This window comes from Rhamphochromis sp. 'chilingali', assembly GCF_963969265.1.
Source record: "Rhamphochromis sp. 'chilingali' genome assembly, chromosome: 11".
Classification (NCBI taxonomy): domain Eukaryota; kingdom Metazoa; phylum Chordata; class Actinopteri; order Cichliformes; family Cichlidae; genus Rhamphochromis; species Rhamphochromis sp. 'chilingali'.
This window is the reverse complement of record NC_137938.1, coordinates 2,494,136-2,507,428: the sequence shown is the minus strand read 5'-3', so window position 1 is coordinate 2,507,428 and position 13,293 is coordinate 2,494,136. Positions and strand designations below refer to the sequence as shown.

The window sequence follows — 13,293 nt, the reverse complement described above, 5'->3', positions numbered from 1 at the left end:
ATTCACACACTGGTGATGGCAGCTACATTGTAGCCACAGCTGCCCTGGGGCGCACTGACAGAGGCGAGGCTGCCGGACACTGGCGCCACCGGGCCCTCTGACCACCACCAGTAGGCAAACATGGGCAGTGGCGGTCCTAGCCCTGGGCGAACACTCCCTCTGCCCCCCCCCCCCCCACACACACACACACACACACAAACACACACACACACACACACACACACACAAAACATATTACAGTTTTTTACAGCCACTAGGACACATGTCTCAATACTTAGGTCACTTTTGCAAAACTCTTCACACAATCCTCCTAACTGACCGTCAGCTTGGCAAAGCAGTTCATTTCACATTCAAAATGCACTACAACTACCAAAACACTTCATTCAGGTCTCAAATAAACTCATTCTTCCAGAACACTAGCAAAGGTTGACAGCCGACAAACACACTTTGTCACCCACAAAACAATGACCTAAAAAACACTAACAACATGTTACACAGTGTTTTCTTGTGTAAAACAAGGACGCATCTCTGTTTATAATTTCAATATATGTTACTGGAATGAATCAGACATCATGCAGAATTCGTTAATATTTGTTTATGTATTTTTATGTTTTTGCACTAAGTAATCCCAAAATACAAGAATTTGTATACACACCATCCACTGATACACATACAATAGTAATGCTAATCTACTCGGTCTTCTCCATTTGGCCACAGGTTCTCATCCACATCACATCTTATGTCATCTAGGGCAATACACCTAGGAAAGAATCTTCTGGCTGCCAGAATTGAAGGAGTTGAACAATTGAAGGAGTAACACCTGTGTAGAGGTTCATCTACAATGAGAATCAGCTGTGGCTGGTTAAACTGCATTTTTAGATTTAAAATATGTTTCAATAAAATATTGCTGTTGAATTTTGCTGTCTTATTCAGTTTTGCATTGTGTTATTGTTTTGACCACAAGTTTAACAGTTTTGGAAACAGTATGTAAGCACATGCAAAATGTCCTGTACATACAAAGATTTTTGGCAGTTGTTGTGTCTGAGTGAGAAGATAATTCATGAAATTTGAGAGATGAAGTCATTGAATGCATTTTGTGCCAAAACAATGATAACTGGTCCTCAGTTTAGCCCACATAGACTTCTGTTGTGCTCACTGTGTGAGGAGTTTTGCCAACGTGACCTAAGTATTGAGACATGTGTCCTAGCGTCTGTAAAAAACTGTAACATAAAACTGTTGTCGGAACCATACTGAATTTCACCAGAGAGACACACACACACACATATGAAGAGAGAGAGAGTGCACATAGTATGCAAACAGCCACCAAACATCCATCATGATTCATCATACAATGAGAACAGAACAACTCAACAACTGACAATGACTAATTAATATTAAAATCTGTAACATAATGTTTGGAGTTTAGTCTGTTACTGTTGCTATTTTTACCATTTCTTCTTGGAGCAACTGTAACCCACATCATTTCCTTCAGGATCAATAAAGTATTCTGATTCTGATTGTTTCAGGATGACCTGCCATTATCCAATCACACATCTGCTTACCTGCATCTTTTGCTCGTTTCTCCTCCTCTTCTTTTCTATTTTTCTAAACTGAAGACATGATGGCTTTGAACTTTTCTTGTCCATCTTCCATTGGTTTTAATTTTACACTCCAGTATGAACACCTATGCCTCAGGGATCACCACAACATAACCTAATAAACCTACACCTTAGTTCACTTTGTCTAGGGTTTATTTCGCACAACCCAGGATTCAAATCATGAATACATAATAGGCTTGGATTTACAACATTATGAATGAAATGTGGTCTACTTGGAAGCAGCAGGACTCTCCTCCCCTTTCCAACGGCTTGTGTGTGAGACTTTAAATCATCAAACTGTAAATGTTAAATTGCAGTTGTCAGATAATTTTATGCAGGTAAGCAGATGTGTGATTGGATAATTTTATGGTGAGGATTGCAGTTGTCATAACTCTCACTGCTTTTTTCTGCTGAGGAGCAGCTGGGCGTTGTTCCAGAAGAAAATATTTTTGTACAAAACTCATCACAAGGTTGGTGGGTGAAAGATACTATGCCATTAATTAAAGGAAAGTAAGCTTTTTCTTTTAAAACCTCCATGAGTCAAATGACCATCATGGTATAGAGGTTAAAGTTAAAATCTTTAGAAATGCATTTTGTCCTTAGTTTCTCTTGGCTCTCAATACTTCATATTTTACTTTTCTTCAGGACACTGACATTGTTTTTGGAACCAGTGTTGAACGGTGCATCAGTTGTTATCCTCACCATCCTGCAAGATGACGATGCCGATACGTCTGTGTGAGACTGTGCAGTTGTGTTGGAAGGAGACATCGTGCTACATAACGTTTAACTATAAAGACACATCTCCTGGATGCACTGGTACGCATCTTCAGTGATGTATCCTGGGGTCATCAGGTGTTTCGGGTCTCACAACATCCTACACCCTCGCCCAGGCGACCCAGCTGGGGGTGATCAGGCCCCGACTTGTGTACCAGTAGCTACCCATATCTCCTATATGATATATGCAAGTGACATTTTTTACTGTAACAGCGATTCATACAGGAAAATAATGACTATTAATAAGGTTGCCCAAACGGTTGCATCACACTGGTTATAGGAACATAGTGAAGACAAGTTATTTAGAGAGTAAAAAGAGGTTAGTTTCTTTTGGAGTAGAGCTGCATTTATTAAGAAAATTTTAAAAAGACAGGAACACTCTTTAGAGGTTTGTGGGTGGCTCTTAAAAGAGCCGTTGTGGGGAAGTCACTCAGACTTCAAACAGGCTACTCCTTTGGTTGCCAAGACACGGCTCCCTGCGCCGAGAAGTGAGCCATGAACTTCTCCCTCACCAGGACAGCCTCTCTGGAGGAGTTGTTTGCTGCTACACGACCCAGGCCTTGCAACGGCTCCACCACAGCAGGTGCCACACCCCTCACAGCAGGTGCCACACCCCTCACAGCAGGTGCCACACCCCTCACAGCAGGTGCCCCTCTCTCGGCACCTCTCTCGGCAGAAAATTGTGGAGAACACACATTGCCTTCACGCACTTCTCCGCAATTTCAGGACAGAGCTCCATGGAGCGCAGATGCAACCTCTACTGTGAGGGAGAGAGGGAAGTTCCAGCGCTCCTGGAATCCCTCTGCAATGCACCGCCAGTCTGCAGTTGAAGGCACAGCCATGAAGTCGTCCACTAGACAGTCCCAGATGGACGTCGCTACCTGGGGGGTGATCTGGCTCACTGTGGACACACCAACTCGAAAACTGAATGTGATGGTCCTGAAGGAGTCCCCGGTGGCAAGGAACCTGGACAAAATGCTGCAGTTACAAAATACATTATTCAAATTCCAAAATACTTTTGTGATGTCAGATTTAAATTACAAAACATAAATCTTACATAAAACCTTTTGTAATTATCAGGATAATTGCATGATATATATTAGATATAATCTAAAACAGTCTGCTGGGATTATATACAAAGATTCAACTATCCCAGAATTAAACCAGGTCTAAATAAAAAGGAGTGAGTATCACTACAAAGGTTAACCCACAGTGGTCCTCATACCACAGTCTGATATCAGCAAACAGCGAGAGCATACACTAATAGGACACCACAGCCATGCTATCATTCAAACACTGATAACAGCATAAATCGAATTAAATCGGGACTTGATGAGAGCTTCTGAGTATCACTAGAAATATTATAAACAGTCGTCTCCGTACCACAGTTTGCTATCAGTAAACACCGACAGCATTCGTTGATAGCATAGCACATCCATGTTAGCACAGGTATCAATAAAGGACTACCGTATTAAACACTAACCTCAGGCAGATGGACAGGCGCTCTGCAGGTGGGATTGAGCGCCTGTAGTTGGTGTCTAGGCGGGCGATGCTGGGACCAATGCGGGACAGCAGGTCCTCAAACTGGGCGAGTGAAAGACGGTGGTATTGCTGGAATCGGCCGTCATCCAGGCGCAGCTCCTGGAGCAAATGGTGAAACTCACCAAACTGCTCACGCGTCTGGAGGACCTGATGGACCCAGGTACGGCGAGGACGTCCTTAACGCCGCTGCTCTGCTCCTTTTTGGCTCCTACCTTAAAGCACACTGTGCGCTGTCGATCTTACGTGCTGCACAATAATGTTTAACATTTAGTATTTACTGTTATATTCCCATAGATCATCATGATGTTGTTTATTTTATTGCTCTAGTCTTCTTCTGCTTGTTTTCTTTTTTCTTTCTCAACAGGTGATCCAGGAAAAAAAAAAAGACCCCGACGTATCAGCCAGAGGTCCCTTTACTACAGTTCGGAGCCGCGACCTGTTTTATATACGCGCGAATAGTTTTCTATACGAGATCGCTGCAAAAAGTGCAGCCTTACCTGATGTGCACCTACTGTTACTCATTTATATTAAGATTTAAACATCTAGTTGGTGTTGGTGTGGAGAGTAACCTTCAGTAACAGTAATAAATCACACAGCAATAGGACATTCATGTAGTTGTAAAGTATTCAGAATACATTACTTCTATAATCTTTGGTGGAATACATTTTAAAATGAACACTGTCAACAGGTTAGCACCTCATACCACAGTGCAGCAAAGCAGTCTCATGAGCGCTGGGAAGGACACGCCCCAAAACAGACAGTGCAGGAGATGACAAGGTTAGTAAATGTATGGTGAAAATTATACTTTTAGTTATCTTGTTAGTTATCTACAAAATCTGCTTCTCACATATAGGGCATTTCCAAGATTTTTTTTCAAAACTTCTTCAATTTCTTTCATTACAGCTGTCCTGTGCCAGAAGTTCTGTTGACCCACAGTGAGAGGCATCATTTCAGAAACACCAGGAAGACTGAAACTCATCGCCGGGATCAAGCAGGGCTCGTGATCTTCACCAGCAGCTCCCTCACAAGAAGGATAAACCCAGCATTTCATGAACACTGATGGAGACCTTTGCTTTGTGGGCTTGTGGCCCTGATGAAGGCCACAAGCTGAAACGCGTTGGTCTATTATTAAAGTTGTTCATCTTCCCTCAAGTGTTAGAAGTACTCAGATAATCCTCAGAGGGTCTGGACTTTTACATAATATCATAGCTTTAAGTCCTGTAGAAAGTTAAATATATGTTGTGCTCTCTGGTTACTCTGGTATGAATGACTCTGAATTACTTTATGATAAATAACACACTATTGTCAAAAACAGTGAAAGAATTCCAGATCACAAGTTTTTAGTTCAAATACAAGTAACAACCTTTGACTTTAATCAGGTTTTATTTAATTGTGTCAGAGAAAACATCATGTGCTCTTCATGTAGCTGAGTACATTCAGTGTTTAAAACAGAAGTTGTGCAGGTCTGAGATCAGCAGCTTTCTGAAACACCAAACTGAGGTCCTGTTAATGCTGATGTACAGTGACACAGTTACAGGGGTGATTAATCCTTTTGACTTTTTGTCTTTAAATTTATCAATAAAACAGCTGCAGCTTTCAGTGACAGCACATGTGGTACTTTAACCTTTGTACTGTTTTCTTCAGTTAATTTTGGAGTTACTACAAAGAGTGAAGATATAGGATGATCTGTCTGCTGTCACTGGGTGGTGCTGAGGTCTGAATCTGAGGACGGCTCCTGTAATCACAAACAGAATCATCACAAACTGAAATATAAAGTTTATCTCAAATCTGAAATAGAGCTGATCCTTCTCTGTCCTCACACACTCAGGATCTGAAGTTGTTCAGTCCTACAGTTCTGCCGACAGCTGTTTATTTTTTATTTGTTTTAAAGGTGTTAGGGAGTCTTTTGACAACCAGAAGTATACCTGTACAAGGTTGCCTCAGGGATTCCAGAATAGCCCCACTCTTTATGCAGAAGCTCTGAGAAAATCCATGTCATTTTGCACGCTTCCTGCCCCAGGTAAATTCCTGCTATACGTTGATGATATCTTGATTACAGGCTACACACAAACGGATTGCAAAGCAAACACACACAGTTTTGCAACATCTAGCAGAGCAAGGTCTCACAGCAAGGTCTCACAGCATAAATTGCAATTGTGGAGCCGAGAAGTAACGTACCTTGGCCACAGACTGACAGGACAAGGCAGACAGCTGTTAGACAGCAGAAAAGTAGCTGTACAGAACGCTCCTAAAACCTGTCACCAAACAACAAATGATGAGTTATTTAGGTCTCTGCAACTTTTGCAGATGTTGGATACCTGAATATGCACTGCTGGCCCAACCTTTGCAAAACCTGATCTATGGCAAACACTTAGCTCTGAAAGATGAAATAGAATGGACACCAGAGGCAGACAAAGCATTTATTGACTTAAAACTTGCCCTGCAAACAAGCACAGTTTTAGCTTTGCCTGACTGTGACAAGCACTCTCCTTCCTGCGGAAGTAGATGGTGCCGAACACAGCTGTATGCAGAAGCTAACTGAAAAAATGAAACCCCGACCAGACATTTTTAGTACACTGCAGCCTACTTTTGTAGACACTGTTTTAGAAGCGAAACCTTTAGCTTCCTCTTTTTCAGCACAGAGTGCAGAACTAGCGGCTATCATACGTGCATGCTGCGCAAAGGTCGAGAAATAGAAATATATAAATATTCACACTGACAGTCAATATGCGTTGCACACCAAAAAAGATAATTCAGAAATTACTGAAGGCAATAACTTTGCAGACCGAGCAGCAAAGAAGGCAGCACAGCAACCTGTACAGACTTTGATGTCTGAAACCTCACATCTAATACCACTTGATGTACTTAAAGATGAACAGAAAGCCGCACCTATTGCAGAGCGTAAGAAATGGCTAAAGTGTGGAGTAGAACTACACAATGACTTACTGACCTGTAATGGCAAACCAGTATTGCCACAATCCCTACACAAGACGGCAGCATTAGCGACACACGGATTAACACGTGTGTCGGAAAGGGGGGAATGTCAGATATCCTCCCTAAGCACTTCACGGGAGACCTTTTTCCCACTGCCTCTCACTAGTGAGCCTATTAATAAGTCTATAAGAGAAACCACCCTAGCAGAGTGGATGATTAAATTATTTGAGAATAAAGAGATTCTCTCCAGTTTCTTGCAGGTTGCAACCAGGTGATTGGATCCTGATCAAAGTGCTCCAGAGAAAGAATTGGAGTTCACCAAGGTGGGAAGGCCCATATCAGGTCTTACTCAGCACACCGACTGCCTGCAAAATAGCAGAAAGACCATCTTGGATCCACCAAAGCCACTGCAAAAAAGTGAGTGACAACACAAGCATAGACGCCGGTTCCCCCGACTCCTAGGTGTTCCCTGGTGGAGGAAAGGGCTGTTTGGGTATATCCCGCCCTTTTGTCTTCTCGCCAGTGGTCTACTCACCTGGAGCCCGGGTGTGCCTGGTCATCATGAAGAACCTTGTCCTCATAATGACTGGCATTGCGCTCCTAGTGAGCCTACTGATACTCACCTGGACAGACGAGGACCCACAGCACCACCTGCAGAAGAAATGGTCATATGACAACTTACACCTAAAGGATATGGACAAAGAGCACAACCACCCCTGACTGAACAATGCCTGGTACCGGTACGTCTACAACCGAGTACATACAGAAGACAACCACACTGGCTGCTACGTCTGTTCTCACCTCCCAACAACAGCAATGCAAGCCACCCTGTATGGAAAATCACCCAGCCTTTCCGAAGCCCTATGTATATTCTACAAAGCCACCAGCGGAACATGTTCCCCCGAAGACATCTTCTTCTTCAAGGTTGAGTTAAAGACACAAGTCTCAAAACCCGACCTGCCACGGTGTAATGGAACACTGATCAACTATAAACCTAATGAGGTAGTATCTTGTGCACCAGAGGTCTCAGACTGGAACTACAGCTGTGATGACCGATACTGGGTACACCTGAATGCGACCAATGACAAGGGAAAATCTTTCAACGTCAGGAGGGAACCAGGAATACAACATCCAATGTGTTTCACCTTCGCATACGGCAACAGAAAGCTGGGGATGAACCAAAACTGCTCCCAGACTTTCCGGATGCCGCAGGACAGAAAGGCACGGATAAGCTTCCTGAATGGCACATATTGGGTGCAGGGTACAGCTTGGGCATGTGGCTCAAAGACATACTTCACCATCCCACCCAACAGCACCGGACTCTGCGCCCCAATTTTAGTGTCAGACCACACATTCAGAATATTCCATCAGGACCAACCAAGACGCAAGAGGAGCACTGATGACGTGCAACCTCATGATCCAATCTGGGGCAGTGATGTGCCAGCGGAGTTCAAGTTGTGGACCACCGGACAGAAAGTCCTGCACTCACTTTTCCCATGGATCGGGAATGGAAAAAACATGCTAAGAATCGAGACTCTTGACTACCGATTTGGACTTTTCCTGAACAGCTCAACATGGATAAACAAGGCTCAGAATGAGGAAATCGACGCGATCAGAATAGTGGTCATGCAACACAGAGTTGCCCTGGACATGATTCTCGCTGAGAGAGGGGGCCTCTGTGTCTTATTCAACACCACTTGCTGCACCTATATTCCAGATAGCGTGCATTCCTTGACCATGACCACCGCCCTGGAGAAGTTACGACAACTGAGTAATGCACAGCAACAAGACTATGTCATGAACACAGAGGACTGGCTGACCTGGCTGCTGAGCGGCAGCTGAAAGACCCTCGTGATCAAAGGACTTGTCTTGATAGGAGTTCTTCTTTTATTGCTTTGCATGTTCTCAACTTGCATTCTACCCTGTATCAGATCAATGATTGGCAAAATGGTACAGGCCACAGTGATCACCTATGTTGGACTGCCACAAGAAGATGAACCGGACGAAGAAGATTTAGTATAGGAACACACACATTCGCATATACTGAATGATGCTACAATTGAAAATGTTATGTGCAAGTGATTGTTAGCTGATAATAAAGTATGATTGAAGTGGTGAAATACGGTAACAACAGGGAGGGATGTTAGGGAGTTTTTATTGTTTTATTTGCTTATGCTTCAAAAGTTATGTTATACATATTTCACCAGACACAGTTTTCTGTAGAAACAGGAAGCTGACCCTGTGACACTGGCCTTTACCGCAAGAGACCAGCACAGAAATACATATCCGCAGAAGTTGACTTGCATTATATTCTTAGAAATTGACTTGCAACACACATACTTTGTGACACACACACACACACACACACAGACAGCATCAGAATCTGCGTAACAGGAAATGTGATTATATTTGCATATTGACGATGTAACCTATAAAAATAAACGAATACTGCAGTTCGGTGTGATTAGCTCTGAGCTTTTCACCCGTGCAGCACGTTAACCTACACAAGTGTCTCAGTGTTGATTATTCACCTGACTGTTTGTTAACTGAATATCACTGACAAAAGGCCTTACTAACACATTTTCTAACATCATGTTTACCTGTGAGTTGTTGATGCTTTATAAATGGACATCTGCAAAGATGAGATGATGGAGCAGGTTTCAGTCGAGGTTCAGTCTGCTGCTGCATCCTGGTCACAACATACAGAGGTGTTATCAGCTCAGTATTGAACAAGAAATATTAATGCTTCAAATTATTTGTCCTAAAGGATGCAAGCTATACAGAGTACTGCACATGTGACTTTGTGAACATAACTCATTAAAAATAATTCGGACAGTTTTTTAACCTGAATATTTGCAACAAACAAAAAATACACAGAGTCAGTGCTAAAAAATAATCAGAGGAAAAAATTAACATTTTAACTTAAGCTGCCAAGCGGAAGTAGTTGGTTTCAGTACATAAGTATCGGGCTTTGCTATTTAATCCGTAGCTATTGACTAATGAGGGGTTACTGAAGTGCCAGCTTTTTAAAAGTTGGCGTTAATGTCGTTCCACATGTGGAAAGCGACAGAAAACATGCTTCTGTTTGCACATATTTAATAATCAGCTCTGCACAGGAGCAGAAGCAGAGTCCAGCCTGTTGCTCTTACAGTATAATACTCATAATAAAAGTACAGTAACCGTGGTTAGTCACTGAGCAGCCCGGTGCGTTTCTCTTGATTTCTTTAGTCAGGGGAAATTCATTCACCTGCACGGGTTAGCTAAACGACCTTTACAAAACAAGTTTCCCCGACAGCCGAGTGCTCACCTAACACACAAATCCTGATTTACAAGTACAAAATATTTATGAGCACAATTTGAGCCCATATACTCTCTCTACCACAGCTGCCTTTGAACTTGCCTGGGCCAGGTCTGAGTCCAGCTTTGCTACTCCTGCCAGGTCACATGACACAGGGGTGTGCTCTGATGTCAGCAGGCAGGTCAGTGGAGCCCTCTGGTGATGGATATATGGCAGTGAAACAGGAGGAGGCCTGAGAACAGACAGCAGGCTTAACTAGCAGGACAAAGTAGCATGTAGTACTTGAAGGAGTCATCACAGCCAATCAGCTCTCAGGAAGATGGAACATCATATAAATATTTCTCTTCTTTCATTTTCATCAATGTATTTCCTTTGATAGATTTTCTGTCAATACTTCTGCTTGATTAGAAGCTCATAGGCAGTTCCTGTCACTCTACAATAAAACAATTGTAAAGGCTGCGCTCTCTGCCCTCCCACTAGCTGACACAAGTAAACTGTGTATATGTAAGCATTTAAACACTGCAGAGAGTCAAATTAACAGTAACACTATTTTGTCTAAGTCCGCCATTGTAGAAATTCTTTTCACCGAAACAATAACATGGCGCACAATGTGACAATAAACGTATAAAACAAATTCTTACCTCGCAGCAGAATAAATAATCAGTATTTTAAGGCTACTGCATGTATAGATGTCACTGCTGGCTCACATAAGCTAGCTCTGAGACCCGCCAGAGTTTACGCCACAGTTGACTGTCGCGAAAGAGTCGTAAATCACCGGCATTGTAAAACTTAAAATGATTCCAGGGCATGTTATAAGAAAACACCCAATAGATGTGCTGGATATTAAACGGTATCAAACGACTAAATGAACACAGGGTTACAATTACATGCTCACGTCGTCACATCGAGAGTTTATTCATTAATCATCAGAGTTCAACAATGTTACATTGTTGAAAGCAGCTTCACTAACGCCAGCAAAACAGTATATAAGAGCACAGAAACAGCCGTGCTTATCGACAGCTCGACATATCCTCAACAACTCACCTCAGTATGGCTGCCATCGGTCACCTTTTAACTCCGTTTTACAGCCTCTTCCAGAAATTGAACGCGTTCGCGGTGCACTATACACATATGCAGCATATTTATTTTACTTGGTTTTAGAGTTGGAGTATTTACATATTGATCTGAAATATTTTGCTGCTGAGCAGCGGAGCTCCAAAGGGTCCCCTGTAACCATGGTTACGCAGATTCGTTCCGACTGTCACGTGACAGAGGAGAACCTGTTTCAAACGATACCTGGATCAACCTGAAATCAGTTTGAAAGCAGAAGAGGACAGCAGATTGAGAAGAGATTTCTTCAAACGGTAAGGAGCTTCTAACAAGTGATATCTGATAAGCTTAAAACTTAAATCTTAAATCTAATGTCCAGATTCATGCTAAACTTTTCTGATTACTCCGTGAATCTGTTCATGTTTTGAATCGGGTAATTTCATGGTGAGAAATGTCTTTGACAAAAAAAAATGCAGGATTAATTGACTATGTGCACGAGACAATGCTAACTTCCTGTTTTGAGACCGGATGTGGGGTTGTGCATTTCCGGTAGCTTTACTTTGCGGTCAATCGCTACTGCGAAGATATACTCCAAAATCATGTCCAGAACTCGAAAACGGAAAGATGGCGTTAAGTTACAAAGAGCAGAAGGTGGGAACACTCACCGCTGCTGTGTCATAAAAAATCTAATGATCAATTTTGACGTTTAAAGCGTTTAGATCGATCAGTTGTTTACATCACTCAACACAAGCAGAACTGCATCACTGCAGCAGAAGACACATCGTCCACACTCAGAAGCACATCTCTGTATAGTGACTGGTCTCATGATCTAAACAGGCAAATGTTCAGCATTCAAACTACAGGTGAAGAACAGTCAAACCAGATGTTTCCCCGTTATGTCGAGATCAGCTAGTCAAGTACACACCTACACAGCATGTTAACAAACCGTGAAAACCACACAAAAATGAATGATTGCTGGTAACGGTTTCTATACATTAGTATGTACGAAGGGTATGTTGTGACTTACCTTCAAAATTACAGCGGTCCCTCGCTATAACGCGGTTCACCTTTCACCTCGCTGTTTCAGATTTTTTAGTGCAAGTTTGCATGCTTATTTTTACGGCACATTGTGTCCTGCGTCCTGATCGCTGCAGACGATCTCCTCCGTGATGTCTCTCCTGTACAGTACAGAATCGCTGCATCGATGCTAGCAGTGTGACTCTGAAGTGCAGTACTGTATGTCCACGATGTCCACGAAACATTTTGCAACGTCAAAAAATAAAATTGGCTACTTGATTTCACCTCTCGCTGGTTATTTTTAGAACATAACACCCGCGATAAACGAGGGACAGCTGAGAAATATAACATTTGAATCCCTTTTCTCTTTTGCTCTGAGGCGCGGGGAAAAATATCGACAATATCGAACATCATTTACAGATATATTGGGTAAATGCCCGAGACATCTATAGAAATGTAAATCGCCGCTTGATTCATTCATTTGCTTAACTTGTTTTGGACCGTAAACCAGGCGCGAATAGGACACCGGAAACACAGCTCCCCACAGGAGTTTCCGCACCGGAAGTAGCATATGCTTACGTGCACACATTCTTTTTTTGTTATTTTTTAAATGAACTTTTATTTAGAACAATAACAATGACAATCTCAAAGAGACAAGCCACATATTAAATCAATCAGAACAGAATCACATCTCCTGTACACCACGATGAAATCGACAATAACTGAAAATAAACATACATACACACACACACATATATACATATATATGCATATACACATGCATACATACACATCCATATTCACACATCTACATAATAATAATATAAAAAGATGAATAACCAATACAAAAATAAATAACAATAAAAAAAAGAATGAAAAACAAGGAACAGAAATAAAGAAGACAAGGGGGATCATAAAATCTCTAAAATTGAGGTTCCATAAACAAGACACATAACTTAAATAAGGGGCTAAGAAAAATCAAACTCTTCTAAAAATCTATGCAATTTGATTGCTTGGGGCTTATTTATTAGCTTAAGAGATTTACGGAACAGGGAGAGGTCGTTTTTAAGAGCAGACCAT

General features: G+C 42.1%; 1 long non-coding RNA gene across 5 annotated transcripts; it reads right to left on the bottom strand.

Annotated features, from left to right (window-relative positions):
- Positions 1 to 5,192: 5,192 nt before the first annotated feature.
- Positions 5,193 to 11,376, bottom strand: LOC308405983. 5 transcript variants are annotated; one of them, XR_013973432.1, is made up of 5 exons: positions 11,191 to 11,376; positions 10,249 to 10,378; positions 9,449 to 9,537; positions 5,840 to 7,499; positions 5,193 to 5,649 (listed from the first exon to the last, which is right to left on the bottom strand). It is a non-coding gene; the product is annotated as an uncharacterized lncRNA (long non-coding RNA). The 5 variants fall into 5 exon arrangements; XR_013973431.1 differs by having other exon boundaries at positions 5,193 to 7,499; XR_013973433.1 differs by having other exon boundaries at positions 5,197 to 6,169.
- Positions 11,377 to 13,293: the final 1,917 nt, after the last annotated feature.